This window comes from Hyperolius riggenbachi, chromosome 1 (genome assembly GCF_040937935.1).
Source record: "Hyperolius riggenbachi isolate aHypRig1 chromosome 1, aHypRig1.pri, whole genome shotgun sequence".
NCBI classification, from domain to species: domain Eukaryota; kingdom Metazoa; phylum Chordata; class Amphibia; order Anura; family Hyperoliidae; genus Hyperolius; species Hyperolius riggenbachi.
This window is the reverse complement of record NC_090646.1, coordinates 285093819-285109907: the sequence shown is the minus strand read 5'-3', so window position 1 is coordinate 285109907 and position 16089 is coordinate 285093819. Positions and strand designations below refer to the sequence as shown.

Here is a 16089-nt window from a genome sequence, read left to right as displayed (position 1 = left end):
TTTGTCTGAAAAAAATGCTTTTTTATTTCAATAAAAGGTCATAGAAGACGAGGTGGCAAACTGGGTAGAGGAGGATGATGGTAGAAGACAGCGTGACTCAGAGTTGCTTGCGCAGGCGCAGTGGACATCTTGCGGTGGAGGGGACCCTGGACCACCAGCATAGAGCTGAGCTGCAGCGAGGGCACAGGATGGCTGGCAGGTGCTGGAGGAAGCCCCAGGTAAGTGTTTTTATTTTTATTTTTAGGGTGCTCGGATGTATCCTTTAACAAGGCAACAAGGCTGTATAAAATAAATAAATAAAAACATGAGCAAATGGTTCTGCAGTTTCGGTGGCCATGGCAGAAATGAATGTTCAACATTTCTGAAAAAAAAACAAAAGGTTGATAACATCTGAAATCTAAAACAAATTGTCACACAAATAACATATATTAACAAAATAAAAGGAAGCATAAAAGTCACAATCAGAGAATACAATAATTACAGTTTGTCTTTTGGTGACAGATGGCTATTGTTGAGCTACCTTGCACTGCAATGCACTAGTGACCAATCTACCTCCTTAAAATGTCATAGCTTTTAGTCGTATTAGTTTCTAAAGTAAAACTTGGGTGTTAGCTATGTTAACAGCAAAACCGGTGGTAAGAACAAGAACCATTGTTTGAACCACAAAAAAGTGCATAAAACATTGTAATATTACAAAACATGGCTAAATGCTTGTTTACACTAAGGGCGTTTTTGCCCTTTTTTCAAGCGCAAGCGATTTTCAAATTCCCCCTAAAAACTCTTGTGCAATGACTCCCTATGAGAGAGTTCACATCTGAGCAGTTTGTTTCCGATCCGCTCAGCAAAGCGGTGCCTGTACCATTTTTGAGGCGATTTTGCCTCAATGGAAGGTATAGGAAGATTGCAAACGCTCACAAAATCGCTTTGTGCATCGATTGCGTTCGCATTTTTAAGAATACATTGTATTTATTATTTAAAAAGCGCTCTGGAAAAGCTCTTAGAAAGCGTTTTTAACAAAATTGCAGTACGCAGTGGAGCTCCCCGGAGGCACTACAAAAAAGTGCACAAAAACGCAAAACGTTAGCTTTTTACATAGTTTTAGATGTGAACAAGGCCTAAATGTGTCCTTGTTGATTTTTTACATTATAGAGTATGTACTGTACATTCTTATATTCATGATATAGAATCCTCAGTGCACAAAAGTCTCATTGGATAATCTGTAAAAGTTCCTAGAGATGCAAGTTCCATACCCAAACAAGTGAAAACACAAAGTACTGTAATTCCATTTCAGACATGGTTTGTTTGTCAAGATGGAAGAAGATGGTTTCTGCTCAACTTTTACTTGAGGCTCTTGGTTGGAGTTTCAGATTCTGTTGACTGTCTTTCATCAGTCCATGCTTTTCTTGTATTTGTCAGAGCAGGGGGTTTTTTTTCCTTATCAACTACAACATAATCCACTTGTTCTTATGTTGCACTGCTTCCTGAACCACTGCTCTTCTTCTGTGGAGTAAAAAGAAGCAGTTACTATCAAGAGTCTGCTTAACCACTTGAGGACTGCAGGGCTAAACCCCCCTAGTGACCAGGCCATTTTTAGCAAAATTGGCCACTGCAGCTTTAAGGCCAAGCTGCAGGGCCGCACAACTCAGCACAGAAGTGATTCCCCCCCCCCCCCCTTTTCTCCCCACCAACAGAGCTCTCTGTTGGTGGGGTCTGATCGCTCCCCCCATGTTTATTTTTTTTTAAATAAATATTATTGTTTGTTTTTTTTTTCTTGAAAAACCCCTGTTTCTTTAAATTTCTTCCCTCCCTCCCTCCCCACAGCCAGCCAATTATGGCGATCGGCTGTCATAGGCTTCTGCCCATGAGAGCCGATCGCTCTCTTGTCCCCCATGGGGACAGCCGTGTCACACGGCTGTCCCCAGTGCAGCGCTGCTGCTCATCGCAGCGCTGCACCTAGTAAATAGACGGCGTGATCGCCGTCTAACAGTCTCCTGAGCGGAAATAGCCGCTCGGAGACTGAAGGCAGGGCGGAGCTCCGCCCTCCGAGCATGAGCTGCGCGCGCACCATGCGCGCGATCTCATGCAAAACAGAGCCCCAGGACTTTACGCCAATTGGCGTTAGGCGGTCCTGGGGCTGCTGCCGCGGCCACGCCTACTGGCGTGACGCGGGCGGCAGAAGGTTAAGAGACAAACTAGATTTTTCATTTGAAAAAGCTAATTTTTTTTCCCAGTGGCAGTTTACCATTTAAATATAGCACAACAGCTATTTCAATAGCGGAATTCATAGTTCTAAAAAAGGACCATTTATCGGGATTCTTTAGCGGTTTTCTAAGGGAAACATTACTAAAGATACCATTTATTAATGTATGGACCAGGGTACAAAAATAAGACAATTTGTTATTTTTGGGTTCAGAGAATGTCTATCAGGAGGATTCGACAGAACTGTCTATTTTGGGGTGAAAGCCAGTTTAGGTTAAGGCTACTTACACACCAGGACGTTGCGTTTAGGGGACGTTATAGGGCACATAACGTGCCCCTAACGCAACGCCTGGTGCTCTCTGATGTGGACGTCAGAGTGAGATGCGTTGTGCAGCTCACTCTGGCGTCCGTGATGCGTACTCTTGGACGCATGCGGCATCACGTGGTCCCGCCCGGCCAATCGCCGCACAGAGCGGCCGCTCCAGGAAATAAACACTGCACATCACACCGTGCAGTGAATATTAATTAGCCATGTGCCTGGCCGCTCTCCACTCCCCCCCAACATTACTGAGCATGTGCGCACAGTCTAACGCGGCTTAGCCGCGCATAACGCATAGCATGCAGCACTCTCAACGGATGTGCTGCGTTACAATGTAACGCAACGTGGGCACTGTGAACAGGCCATTGATTTTTCATTACTGTGCGGTGGGGCTGCGTTACAGGCTGCTCTAACGTGCGCCTGTAACGTCTTAATGTGAAAGCAGCCTAAATGTTAATTTGAAAACCCAAGCCCTTATTCAAGTTGTTTTCTCCTAGGAGATAATTTTTAAAATAACTTTTCAGCACTCTGCAATTAAAAAAGTACAAAAAAGACATATCGGCATAGATTTTTTTTTATTATTTTTTTTTTACATTTTCATTAAAAATTGCTGCATCCTGAAATAGTAAACAAACAATTTGCTCTGAATCCAGATGAGATACAGACCTGGGCAATGTGTCATTTTAGGCCTCTTTCCCACCAAGACGTTGCGTTTTAGGGGACGTTATGGTCGCATAACGTGCCCCTAACGCAACGCCTGGTGGTGTTGGAGGAGGACGCCAGAGTGAGCTGCGTTATGCAGCCCTTTGTGCGCACTGCGCAGTACAGACTGCGGAGACCACGTGATCGTTCCAATCACGTGGTCTCCGTGGTGCTGATTGGCTTCCACTCCGCATCACGTGGTCCCGCCAGCCAATCAGCGGCCGCTCCAGGAAGACAACACTGCAAGTGCAGTGAATATTAAGTAGCCATGTGCCTGGCTACATTACCGGACTCTACCCGCCTCCTCTCCGGCAGTATATATTAAAAAAAAAAAAATTACTGAGCATGTGCACACAGTCTAATGCGGCTAAAGCCGCATATAACGTACTGCATGCTGCACTTTCCCAGAACGTGCAGCGTTACAATGTAACGCAACGTGGGCACTGTGAACAGCCCATTGATTTTTCATTACTGTGCATTACTCTGCGTTACAGGCTGCTCTAACGTGGGACTTTAACGTCTCACTGTGAAAGCAGCCTTAAAGTTCTTTTTGTTGGTTGGGCTTTAATTTGGTATGTGACATAGCAAAGGGATTCCATTTTACAAGAAGAAAACATTGGTTTCAGCAGTTCATCCTGCAAAAAACCAGGGCTGTGGAGTCGGTACAAAAATCTTCCGACTCCAACTCCGACTCCTCAGTTTCTGAAACCACGACTCCGACTCCGGGTACCCAAAATTGCTCAGACTCCGACTCCTCGACTCCGACTCCAACTCCGACTCCACAGCCCTGCAAAAAACATAGTATTTGTCAATATGCTACAGCTAAAATCCTTACATGCTTTAATTAACCCTTGATGCAATCATCTTCTTTTCTCAGTGTGGTAGAGTGTAAAGCTGAATACGCACCTGCTGACACAGGAAGAGGGATCCCAGGGACGTCCCCCGACAAGGAGTTTTCCCGATCCATCTTCCTGCTGGCGCCTACAAGCGATGTCACGTGACAGTATATGACAGCGCAAATGAGAGTTCAAACGATCGCGACATTTTGTGCAGGAGTCAGGGATCTCATCCGCGGTAACAGTGATTATCGGCGTGCGACGCCAAACATTGTTCACGTGGTCGTGCACCTGTACCCACGCCGCAAGATTGCATAAACAGCCGCTCAGAAAAGGCATGTCATCAGAAAAAATGTGCTAGGAGTCACGTACTGGGTACGGGCCTAAACCTCCCTGGCGGTATGATTATTTCTAGATTTTAGGGTCTTTTCAGCACGTTTCAAATCCTAAAATCAGGGGGAAAAAAATCATAAAGCCAGAATGCCTGCAGCAGCTCCAGCATTCACTCACCTCCCTGGGCTCCAGTGCTGCAATTTTCCCTTTTGTCTTTCAGGTTGTACTGTAACTCTGGTGAGATCGCCGTCAGTGATCTCACTACAGAGTGATTCAGAGCCTGAGGACAGGAAGGAGAATGGCTACCAACGTCTGGATCCCCCGGGGAGATGCGTAAAAATGCCCGCTGCGCGCTATACTCTGCTAGCCCAAGCATAGCTCGGTCTTCCCGCCTGGGAGGTAAAGGACAACTGAAGGTAGTTACTATTTTTCTATTTTTAAAACAAATATCGAATTCCTTCATCGTGCATAATGTAACTCCAATGAAAGTTTCACAAATCTATCCCTAAAGTTCAAACTCATGCTATGGGGATGTGGGACTATGCAGGGCTGTCACTCCAGTCCTTGAGGGCCGAGGTCCTCACACATTTCCGGCACAGCTCAAATTAATTAAGTACACTGAATCTGGAAATGTTTGGTTCAAAAAGTAGGACACATTTCTCCATTTCTCAGTCTATCCTAAACGCTGGCATGCATATGGCCCTCGAGGGCTGGAGATTAACACCTGTGGCCTAGACGCAGTGTTCCCCAACCCTGTCCTCAAGGCCCACCTACAGTGCATGTTTTGTGGAAATCCACAGAGGTAGTTAATCAGCTCTGCTGAGATGCTAATTACCTCACCTGTGCATGTTTGTGGTTTTCTGCAAAACATGGTGGGCCTTGAGGACAGTGTTGGGGAACTCTGGGCTAGAGGATCCTATTACCATATGTGAAGGGATTACCCTGTAGCTTCCACTTTTTGGGGACAGGTCAACAGCTTGATCTCCTATGTCCTTGGTAAATCCACCCCACCTAGACCCCTCAGTACTGTTATTAGGGAATAAACGTGGTTCTATGCATTGGCTAGTACAGCACATAGCCAATTCGGCTCACTCCTATTTGGCTTTCAAATGGAAAGAATCTAAATTAGAGATTGCTCCAGTAGTTGCTTGTGTACACAGCCTTATGATATTTGAATGCATGTTGGCTGTTATTATTATTGATTTATAAAGCTATGGTGGAAGACCATATGCCTCAATTTACCAGAACTTGGACTTACTTGGGATGACTGTGTGGATAGTGTTGGTTTATCTTACCTTATGTTTCTCTGATTGTCCTCACATTATTTTCTATTGTGCCTTGTCTTATTAAATTGATATAGTGCTTTTCTACTGACTTTTAATTCAGTACCCTGTGTGGGGAAACTATTTGCATTGTTTCTTCTTATTATTATTTTTAGTATTTATATAGTATATAGTATTTATATAAATATCTTATGCAGCACTGTACAGAGTATATATTGTCTTGTCACTTAACTGTCCCTCAGAGGGGCTCATTTTTATATTGTCTTAAAAAAATACGTTGAAACTAAAATACTTCTTTCTTTTTTTTTTTTTTAACAAAAATTAACGAGTGTAGAAAAAAAAACAATGCAGCCCGTTTTTTTCCCATAAAGCAATAGTAAACGCAGAAACAGAAATGAACGCAAAAACATTGGAGCTAGTATGGGTTGGATGAACCAGCGATACAGTCCATACTAGGAACAGTTCTCCATTCAAAACAACCTCTACAACTTGAAGCCTCCAAATAGTCTGGCCATAGTTATTACAATCTATCCAAAACCTAAACGTTTTAGATGGTGCTGTCATTATAGACCTGTTGAAACCGCAACCATTCACTTTACCAGAACTTCCCTGTGAGCTTTCACACTGGGGGCCATATGCAATTTTTCTCCTGAGTTTTCTCCTGGGAGATTTTTCTTCATCTTCAATTTAAACTAACTTTTTAGCACTTTTCAATGGAAAAAGTAGCAACAAGTAGGTGAAAAAGTACTGTCAAAATTATTTTGAGCGTTTGTTTGCTTGTTGGTGGTGGTGTAAAAAGTATTTAATTTACAAGTTGAGAAAATATCTCCTAAGAGAAAACTCAGGTGAAAAAGTGAATTGCATATGGCCCTGGGTCCCCTAAAGCATATTAGAGCCAAAAAATTGCAGCCCATAACAATTCACTGCAATGCCGCTCTTTGCGTTTGCCGAAAAAACAAGTGTGACATTATCAAGTGCGCGCCCAGCCCCACAGCTGTAAAGTGATTGAAATAATAGAGAAATTTAAACATAAACTGAAACCTGCAAAGCTAATACATTTCAGTAGCTGTCAGTTAATTATCCTGAAGACTGATAAAAAGGGATGGTCAACAAGATGCAAATTGATGAAGAATTATGCAAATTTATATAGCTTGGAAATCGACCAATTGAATTCCACCTTGACAGGATCGACCAATTGAATTCCACCTCGACAGGATCCAATTGGTCTATTTTCAAGCTGCTCAAATTTGCATTAAAAAAAATGTACACAATCCTGCATCAACTCGGAATTATTTGCATCTTAATGACTATCACTGTTGATGAATTATTAGCAACTGAGTACCTCTAGCAAAGTTAGGAGCACTAGTCTACTTTAGTGGAACCGGCAGGAAACCTCATAGTGAAATTCTGCTAAAGTGATTGGGTGGACAGAACCCTCTCAAACCGCTAGGTTTCCTATAGGTTAAAATAAACTATGCTCAGTAATTAGCCAATCACAATGCTTTCGCAATGCACTGCAAGAGGGTGCTGTGATTAGAGAACTGTTCCCTATGAGGTTTCCTGCTGGGTTCCCTAAACTAGACTAGCGCCAAGTTCAAGCCTCAAATACTTCTTTCTGTTGAACCAGAATTTGGATCAGTCAAACTTATCATCTCCAGGATGTCACTACATCACCTCTCTCTGAGATCTATAAGGAAAAAGAGAGCCCCTGGGGGTACTAATTTCAGGAGAGGGAAGCCTCTGGATCCTAATGAGGCTTCCCTCATCTCTCTGCGCCAGTCAGATCCAGCCCCGAATGCAGAGTTACAATAATATTTACATTGCCTGCCATGAGCAGTGGCACAAGCCAAGCCCGATTGGGTCTGCTCTACTGCACAGGTACAGACAGCTCGCACCTGCGCTGTTGAGTGGACCTGATTAAGCTCGGCTATTTCCGCCAGACCCTGAGCAGAGAGCCGCTAGTGCGCCTGCGTGAGGCTCCTGACAAGCAGATTTTCAGTGGTCCCATGACTGGATCCCCTCTGCTGAGGAGGAAGGGGGAGGCTTCATTTGGATCCAGAGGCTTCTCCCTCCTGAGGTAATCCCTAGGGGCAGTTTTTTTTAACTACAGGTACTCTTTAAATACAGATGTGTATATGAAGGTTAGTATATTTCATAAATTAGTACTTTTGGTATACAATTGTGATAAAAAAAAAAAAAAAAAAAAAAAGTAAAAGCAGAGATCTCCCTGGGCTAGGTAGGCTCCTGGACACCTGTCTACACTGTTTCCTGTACAGCAGCCATTCCCTGGTTATTGTGGAAATAGCTGGACTATGGGCAGCCATCACACAAGCAGAGGTGGCCCGAACCTCTGATTTGAACTTCCGCAAATAGTTTGGTTTGCGTGAACTTCCGTGAACCGCAATAGACTTCAATGGGGAGGCGAACTTGAAAACTAGAAAAATTTATGCTAGCCGCAAAAGTGATGGAAAAGATGTTTCAAGGGGTCTAACACCTGGAGGGGGGCATGGCGGAGTGGGATACATGCCAAAAGTCCCGGGGAAAAATCTGGATTGGACGCAAAGCAGCGTTTTAAGGGCAGAAATCACATTAAATGCTAAATTGCAGGCCTAAAGTGCTTTAAAACATCTTGCATGTGTATACATCATTCAGGGAGTGTATTTAGAGTACTGCTTCACACTGACACACCAAACTCACTGTGTAACGCACCGCAAACAGTTGTTTGCGTAGTGACGGCCGTGCTGGACTGGTGCGCACCATGACCAGATTGCTCTTCCTCACTCAGTGATGTCAGGTAATGTCTGACTGCCTTATCAACTTTCAATGGTTCTTTCTCTAACATAGTTAAAGGTTACACTTTTTTTTTAAATTACTTTTTCTGCTGGCTGTTCACTTCCTGTAACAAGAATCTGTTATGGAGGGCAAGTCTGCCATTGCGAGTGACCACGGGTAATGGCCAGGGAATCCTGGTTCGATTCCGGTCCGGAGTGGGACCCTAAGAAACGGCTACCACCACCACACATCCAAGGTAAGCAGCAGGCACGCTGTGGGCAAAGGAGCAGGAATGGCTAACACACACATTGAAGGAAGGCAGCAGGCATGGTATGCACATCCCCAGGTAGTGCCCAAAAAATAACAATACAGGAGGACTTCCATTCAAGTGAAAGGTATGCTCTGACTGCCAGGTATAATACAATGTGCTGTCACAGATGCAGTGAAAGGTATGCAGTGACTGCAAACAGCTGTTTGTGTAGTGACGGCCGTGCTGGTCTGCTGGACTGGTGCGCACCATGACCAGAGTGCAGGCGATGGCAGCTTTCCAGCCCATATGGTTGCCGGGCTGAGGTAGCTGAATGACAGAACAGTGACTGATCAAATTTGGTCTGTCCACAGTGAAGCAACGACCTTATTATCTTTGGTGAGCCACCCCCCGAGATACTCATATAACCAGCAGTCATTGCTTCATTGTGATACGCAAGCCCCTTCACCGCGGCAAGGTAATGATCACGAAGGGGAATGGGCACATGTACATGCCTTTTGTTTTGTTGTTGCAGCTGCAGTGCAGCCAGAAAAATTAGGCAGGCATGTACACGCACCAGAAAAATTATTATAGCAGCCGCTGGTAGCAGAAAATTCAGGAATCCGCCTGGAGTCCTGGACCCTGTTGGTGGTGGCGGAGAAGGCAGTCAAGCGGCCTGCGGGCAGAGGTGCTGTGTGGGGAGCGACTTAGTCTTGGGGCAGGCTGCCAGTCACACGGCGTGCAGGCAGAGATGCTGTGCGTGGGGACTTACTTAGTCTTGGGGCGGGCAGTAGCCCTCCAGGATCCATGCCTAATTCATTTTGATAAAGGGCAGGTACTGAACACTTTTGTGACTTAGGCGACTTCTCTTCTCAGTGACAATGCCTCCAGCTGCGCTGAAGGTCTTTTCTGACATGACGCTTGAGGCAAGGCAAGACAGAAGTTGGATGGCAAATTGGGACAGCTCTGGCCACAGGTCAAGCCTGCACACCCAGTAGTCCACCTGTCACACACACAGACAGGTAGCGGACAGGCACAGTGACATTGCGTGCGCTCACATAGGTGGGTGGGTGCACAGTGAACAACAGGTAGGTAGGTAGGTATATGCAGTACTGGGTATTACATGCAGTACTGGACATTCCACAGTGACACGCGGCGTAGATGTGGACTGGGAAAGCTTATCAAGCTGATAAGTAGTGTGTTTGTGAGCCAGCACACGGGCTGCAATTCGAGGAAATCAGCGGCAAAACTCTTGGACGTTAAACTTTAGCCGCAGGTGCACAGCAGTTAAAAGCCTTAAATAGGATCGGAAGGAACCCTCTGAGGCCAGCTGGCAACTTGCTGCGAGAGATCGATCCGCTGAGGGGGAGTGGGTGGGCCCCCCCCCAGAAGTTCCGGGGTCCAATCTGAAGTTTCGCGGAGAACAGTTGCGGAAAGCTGATGAATTGCCAAGAGTCCACGGATCAGGCATGTATGATTTACGTTGTTATATTGCATTATCTGTGTTGCAGCTTGGAGTCTGCGTATTTCTTTACTTTTGGTGTAAAGCGTACATAGTACTGGTTTTAATGTTTCTGTAATGTATGTTACGGTTTCGATTGTGGTTACATCCATATTTGTCACAGGCATGTTTTTTTTCTCCGCTGGACAGTTGTTAACGGTGGTATTTGCTGGGTTTGTTTTGTTTTTTTCTCTCTCTCGCTTTCTCAGAGAAGCTGTCTGTGTAGGGGTGAGGACAGCTTGGAGTGATGCCAGCAGTGCTGCAGTCTAGCGTAGAGCGCCCCGCAGAAGAGGAGGGGGGCGGCTTTCGAGTAGTAGAGGGGGGAGAGAGGAGATTGGGTAGCGAGGAAAGAGGGAGTGTGAGACAGTCCAGTTGTAAGCTGTGAGTTGTTAGAAGTGTGTAAGGTTTAATGCACAAGTTAGCTGTTGAAGTAGGTTTTTTCTTCTTTCTTTTTTTTCGGTGAGCTGGGTAGACAGGAATGCACAACCCACGTCTCTGGGTCGCTTTGAAGGTGGGAAACAGTTTATAGCTACATCTGAGATAATGGGTGGGGTGCCACTGTACTCTGGCGTTTTTGGTTGGTCAGCATGTTTTTGTTTGTCTTTCCTCTGTCCGTAGGGGTGTTTGTGAGCTGTTTGGCAGGCTGGGGAAAGACGTCACTGGGGATCATTAGATCTGATAGCATTTAGGATTACAGTTGAGACGGGGTTTTTTTTTTCTCAGGTTTTTGCAGGCATCCAATGTGTATCGATGCTGTGTGTAATTATGCATAAAATGTGTTCTGTTCGAGTTTGTCTTTTCTCCTAATGTTTATAGGATTGAGAGGTTGCTATGGGAGCAGCCATCTTAGCTGGCAGTCCAGGACTCAAAATGGCGGCATTGGGGAGGGCCCGGCCCCAAGAGTCATGGCCCCCACACGTCATGGCGGGGGAGGGGAGGAGGGGCTGGGGGGATCCACGTCACGTCAGGCTGTGCTCGCGGCTCCGGGCAGAGCAGCTGAAAGGATAGGAAGTATTTCCCCAGGAGCCTGGGTCCAGGGAAGGGAATGCTAGAATACGTGCACCAAGCTGTTGCTGTGAGACTAGCATGGTCACGGATAGGAAGTGTTTCCCAGCTAGGTGCAGGGAGACACGTAGCAGCGCAGATCAGGAAAGTGTCTGTACTGAGTTGCTTATGGCATTATTCTTTTAAGTGAGACACCTTAACGGATGGTGCAGCATGAGCTCCCAATAGAGTAAAGGGGGGACAGTGCATCAGGGGGTGCCGGAGTTGGAAAAAAGGGAGTTGACCAATCCAGGGATCCGTCGCCGCGGCTGCAGAGCGGTAACGTTTTTTTCCGGTTTTTGTCGTGGACAGGGCCAGAGCTTGACTAAGAGGTCAATGCTTGGCTGGGTATGTTTGTGCGTTTTTCTCGTCCACTGATTGGTCAATTATGTTTTTACAGCTCCTACCAAGTGTAGCACAAAGAACAAGAACTGGCAGCAGTTCATGGGGCAATTATAAAGATGAAAGAATTGCCATTTAGAGAGGGACAGTGTATCAGTACAGGTTTGCCAGACGACTACCTACCAAGTGGGCATTCAGGGATCTGCATACAGGCATTTGATGCTGGAATGCTTAGCCCTGCACCCTGTGTATTTTAAGTGCAAAGTGCTCCTTCCTACAGGGTGGCAGCCGTTTTTTTTGTAGTATGGGGGTAGTAGCACGGCAAACATTGGGCAGAGGGTACAACACACAGAACTTCTAACAGAGCTGGTATCGCGATGAAGTTCTAGGTAAGTAAATGCGAAAATGAGTAAGAGCATTGCAGGCTCACCTGCAAAGCAACAGGTGTGGGGCATCCGTAATCTGTGCATGCGACGGCCGCGTATGTACAGAAGGGGAGGTGTGGTGAGAGCTTGTAATGAGGTGAGAGCTTCCAAAGGTGAAGTCCGCGGGAGCATATTTTACACAGGTAAGTACTTAGGATAGTACTTAGGTAGGGGAGAGAAGTTTAACTCCAATCTACCAAAAAGAGTAAACAGAGTTCATGAGCACCATAAAGCAACGAGATCAACTACGGTATATATTGATCAATTTAAAGTGTACAGAGTACAAGCCGCAGGGCGAATCCCAAATCATTAATAAGAATTGATTTGTTTGTATTTCGATTTCAGGAGTTTGGCAATATGGACTCGAGACAGCAGCAGTGCTGGCAGCAAAGATGGAGATGTCAATCGGATAAGCGAAAGGTTCCAGATGCCAATCTGAGTTTGGAGAACAGCGAGATTCCTGAAATTAGAAAGAGACTAAAAACCGAGGTTCCTGAGATCGGAAACCGACAAAAAAAAACTGACTGAGCAAAGCATAGTGCAAATTGCTAATGTTTTTCTTTCCCAAGGAGGTGCTTTTATAATGAAGAGTACCGTGCTGATGGTGATCCTAGGCTGCCATTTCGTCCTAGGAGAACGAAGAGAGGACATTCTCATGTATAATAAGGGGTTAATGAGAACACAAGGCCCAAGCATGTTAATGTTTGGTGACAAAGGTACTAATCCTTTCACACCTCCCTCCGCTTGGCACAGATGGACCAAGCAGGGATGGAGGAAAAGAGCACTTGTGCCAGGTGAAAACAAATTTCATGGCACAAGGTGGGTGACAGGTCTGTAGGGTCAGGTGTGCGGGCAGTATGAATTGAATGGCAGTGTAAATCTGCTATTGAATGTCACACTCCCAGAATCGATGCACCGATCCAAAGGTTGGTTAAAAAGGTACACGGCAGTACAATGGGTACATGCAAAAGGTGGAGTGTGATTCGGGGGTACCTTGTCTTGGTTATCCAGAGTGAGATGGGTCCAGATTGGAGAGGAACGAGCAGGAGGCGTCAATTCTCCTACCAGAGAGACGCAGGGGACAACATCACACTCTGGGGTTGCCAACAGAGGGTGTCTCTGAAACAACTATACACACGTGAAGGCTGAAAAGCCGAGGGTTGGTGGTTCTCGAAACAAGAAGTAAAAATCGAGATCAAGCCACATTTCCAGGTGACAAAGAGGGTGGGGAGAGCGGTCCCGGGGGAGGGAAAGCCAACACAGGGAACCCCATTCACACTACACGGGTCACCACAGGGGACGATATTACACAGTCCATATGCAGCAGCTTATCCTCATGCTAGTTGGGTAAGTGAAGAGGTACTCTTAATTGAAAGATTGCAGAGAGTACAGTCTTCCCGACCTCAGGTACATATTGTGCCTCAGGACATAAGGGGGGGAAGAGGTCCAATCAGGACAGTTGGGTACATATTTTGTCAGGGAGATGCTTAAAGATCCTGTACAACTGAGATATATCGATTTTTCTGGAGAAGGATCTTTTGCATGGAAGCTTCGAGATGTTTGGGTGAACAAATGGAAATGGTGCAACATTCCTTTAGGCACCGCCACTTCCTTAGTTCCCACCTCAACACATGTCTTACGCCATGACCTGAGAGGTCAACCTTTTTTGGTGCTAGACGGGGAGGTGAAACAAGTAGAGTTGTCCTCATGCGGGCAATTCTCCCAGAGGTACCTGTGTTTGCCGGGGCAAGTCAAATTTAGTGAAGAAGCCTGCTGGCTCAATAACACAGAATGCGAGGCTACCATTCAAAAGATCCACCCTGAAGCCAAACCGATAGTTCCAGTGGCTGAAGGAAAGGTTTGTTTTTTTAATATAAGGTCTAATGACCCATTCAAGGTACGTTGTCATAATTGTTCCAATATGGTTGATTTCTCAAGGGGAACAGGTTTTGAGCCAAGATGACCACACTTTGTTACAACGGTTAAATAAACAGTACACTAAGTTAGAGGTAAGATTTCACCATGATCCAGGTGATCTTGACGAGGTAGAACACAAAAATAAGCAGGTGAGTTCCAGTCTGACCTGGTGGAAAAGGTTTCCGGCGATGTTCCAGGGACACTCGGACTGGGCCTCTGCAGTTCAAAATTTCTTCCTACACCCACTGGTCGTCTGGATGGGGATAACAACTTTAGGCATCATTATCCAGGTGAGGTTGTGTGTTAAAATTACGTAAAACAAATTAACCTGGTCAAGAGATTGGTGCCTCATAAACAATCTCATGAACCAATATTTTCAAATTAAGGGATATACAGGGTTACGGGTATAGGTTTAGTAGTACCGGTGATGGAGCTGATTGTATAAAGGCGCTCTTTTAGAAGGCACCTGGCACTGCTCCGTTGTGTAACAACCAAACGAGTTTCACTTTTCTGTGGTCATGCGAGTTTGTGAGCGATACGCAAGTGACGCAAATGCTGAGCATGTGGTATAGAGGGACTTAGTAGTAGGGCATCCCCAGAGAGCCTGGTTACAGGAAGACCAAGAGGTCTTGCCCTCTCTCCCAGGGATAACCGCATAGAGCAGAGAAGTTGTGAGAGCACGAACATCGAAAAGTAAAACATAAAGAAACGAAACCAGGTACTGGGGGGGGTTCAGAAGCTGGGATCTGCGGATCAAGCCATTTTAGGGGGTATTGTTATAATTTAAGTAGGCCTCAGTTATTTGGCCTGAGTTTAGGTAAAAGGCTTGTCCGCAGTGTATGCCTTTAAAATAAATAGAGTTCTTGTGATGCAGGCAGAAGCATCTCAGTGTCTGCGTGAAGCAGATGATACACGCAGATACTGAGAACATGTTCCTGAAAGAAGGCCACAGGCCTACACTGACCTCAACACGTACACCACAAGAACAATCAACATAGGCCATGTTTACCAAAATACCAAATTCCAGTAAGTAAGGGAAAAGTGACATTGAATATAAATCGAGTAGGTGGGTATTATGACACCACGAGGAGGCTCAACCAATAGTCTGGTCTAGGGGATGGCGAAGATGATGTCACATTTAACTCTTTCCTTGTCGGTATTAAAGCCCGGATGGGCGATCGGAGCTCACTCTGCTTCTTACTTTCACACTAGCTCTAAATGCTGACTAGGACCTCTAAGTATTTCATTCCTTTCTGTAATCTGATATGATGTATGCTGTACATAGGTAGTCTAGTGTAACGTAGTTTAGAAAGAAGGTACCTGATTGACTTCAGCAGGAAGTTTAATCAAGAAGCTGCAACGCAACGGAATGACGAAATGAGAATCTTGCTTGGCTAGGATATGATGAACTGTATCTATCTGTATTTCTGTTTCCTGAATAACGTGAATATTGAAGAAGCCTGAGAAAGTCTATCTCCTGCTTGCTGTGATGAGTCGTGTGTGCAACTCTTGCTGATGAGTTGCTGGTGCCGGAAAAAGGTGATTAGAACAGTTTATAACACTTGTCACACACAGACAGATAGCGAACAGGCACAGTGACATTGCGTGCGCTCACGTAGGTGGGTGGGTGCAAAGTGAACAACAGGTAGGTAGGTATATGTAGTACTAGGTATTACAATGTGCACCTGTCACATACAGACAGGTATCGGTCGGACAGGCACAGTGACAATGCGTGCGCTCACATAGGTGGGTGGGTGCACAGTGAACAACAGGTAGGTAGGTATATGCAGTGATGAGTAATGTGCACCTGTCAAACACACAGGTAGTCACTGAATGTGCTGGGCCTGGCAGTGGCACACACAGTATGAATTATCAAGGGTGTCTATGCAACACAAGTGTCAGTGGGACACAAACAGGAAAAAAAAATAGATCACAAGAACAAGATTAGCTCTCAAAAGAGCTGTTGTGGGGTGCTATTTTAGCAATAAGAATCAGCAAGGAGCAAGCTAACAAGCCTACAAGAGCCTAACTAAGCTTTCCCTATGAGAGAGTCTATAGCAGCTGTCCCTTCTCTATTTACTGCAGGCACACGAGTGAGTATAATGGCCGGCGGTGCCTGCCTTTTATAAGGGGGGAGGGGGGGGGAAAGTGGCTCAAGGAGGGAGTGTA

At 45.6% G+C, this 16089-nt stretch overlaps 1 long non-coding RNA gene across 1 annotated transcript in view; it reads right to left on the bottom strand.

Moving 5' to 3' along the window:
• Window positions 1–16089, bottom strand: part of LOC137548415 (uncharacterized) — a 35581-nt gene continuing 19492 nt past the window's right edge. The window contains exons 2-3 of the long non-coding RNA XR_011026704.1: window positions 1251–1500; window positions 1–279 (exon numbers count right to left, since the gene is read on the bottom strand). This is a non-coding gene — a long non-coding RNA (uncharacterized lncRNA). The remainder of the gene's footprint in view (window positions 280–1250; window positions 1501–16089) is intronic.